This window comes from Panthera onca, chromosome B4 (assembly GCF_046562875.1).
Source record: "Panthera onca isolate mPanOnc1 chromosome B4, mPanOnc1 haplotype 2, whole genome shotgun sequence".
NCBI lineage: Eukaryota > Metazoa > Chordata > Mammalia > Carnivora > Felidae > Panthera > Panthera onca.
In genome coordinates, this window is record NC_138345.1 from 108809781 (window position 1) to 108811482 (window position 1702).

The following is a 1702-nucleotide window of genomic DNA, read 5'->3' on the forward strand; positions in this document are numbered from 1 at the left end:
TTCGATGAACAAAAAAGGCAGAATGATGGAGGTGAAATGTCATCTTTACTATGGATACAGGTGAATTTGGAGTATGCATCTTTGGTGAATTTTAATAATAGGTTTCCTATTAATGCATCAGAGCAAATCTTTCTAGAGAGAAACTGAAATATAAACCAGAATGTAATAAAAAAAAAAAGCAGCCCACCAAACTGTCTGAACAGATGTCAATTCTCTGTTTAGGAAGAACTAAACGTTTTAAATTTACCTCTAGTATTACTGCCTCATTTTCTCATATTTTAATAATTGTCTGTAATCGCTTCTCGGTCTTTTGGCTAAGATCAAGTATGGTATCTGTCCTAATCAGTTTAATAATTATCCCTGGAAAATGGAAGCCCATTGGTCAGAAAGCTCTAACTTTATCATTTGCACCAAAAAATATTTTTCAAAAGTTTATTTTTAAGAAAAGGTTTTATTTTCTGGACAGCCTGCTTTGAGAATGATAGGCTTGGGGAATTCTTATTGGAACATAAAATGACTTCTGTTTTCTCAAGTGGTTTCTCTCTTATTGCTTCTTTTGAACTCCATCCTAATCTTGATGACCCTCTTTGCTTATAAATCACCCCTTGTCTACAGGGACTTATGTAACTTTTGACTTTGGAAATATCAAATCTAGACCAAAACAGAAAAGAAAGAAAGAACAAATAAGAACACCTGGAAAAACTTTCAGCTGGCTACAAGTTGTGAGTCATTTTAATCATCTTAAAAATATAGCTCAATCAAGTATTTTCTATAATACGATTAATATGTATATACACTTAGATCATATATTCTGATTGGACTCATTTTTCTCTATTGTCCTAAATGCAAAGAAGATATCTTTTTTATAATAATGTGACTCTAATCTTATATTCATTCTTAGGGCAGATGCTAGTGTACTGTTAGAATTCTTCTGTGTGTTAAACATTTCTTCCCTGTTTGTTTCCTGTATATTAAAAAAAATTTTTTAAGGTTTATTTATTTTTGAGAAAGAGAGCACGAGTCGGGGAGGGGATGGAGACGGGGAGACACAGAATCTGAAGTAAGCTCCAGGCTCTGAGCTGTCAGCACAGCGGCTGACACGGGACTTGAACCTACAAACCATGAGATCATGACCTGAGCCAAAGTCAGACACTTAACTGACTGAACCAGCCAAGTGCCCCTCTCTCTCTCTCTCCATATATATATATATATATATATATTTCTTTTTTTAATTTTAATGTTTATTTATTTTTGAGAGAGAGTGACAGAACATTAGTGGGGAAGGGGCAGAAAGGGAGACACAGAATCCAAATCAGGCGCCAGGCTCAGAGCTGTCAGCGCAGACCTGGATGAGGGGCTCAAACTTGTGAATGGTGAGGGGCGCCTGGGTGGCTTGGTCGATTAGGCGGCCGACTTCGGCCCAGGTCATGATCTCACAGTTCCTGAGTTCGAGCCCCACGTCGGGCTCCATGCTGATGGCTCAGAGCCTGGAGCCTGTTTCAGATTCTGTGTCTCCCTCTCTCTCTGCCCCTCCCCTGTTCATGTTCTGTCTCTCTCTGTCTGAAAAATAAATAAACGTTAAAAAAAAATTAAAAAAAAAAAAACTCGCGAATGGTGAGATCAAGACCTGAGCTGCAGTCAGACACTTAACCCACTGAGCCACCCAGGTGCCCTCTCTACAGTTTTTTTTTTTTTTTTTTTT

The 1702-nt window shown here is 37.8% G+C and overlaps 1 pseudogene; it reads left to right on the forward strand.

Annotated features, from left to right (window-relative positions):
• Positions 1 to 294: 294 nt before the first annotated feature.
• Positions 295 to 501, forward strand: LOC132660525 (U2 spliceosomal RNA; annotated as a pseudogene).
• Positions 502 to 1702: the final 1201 nt, after the last annotated feature.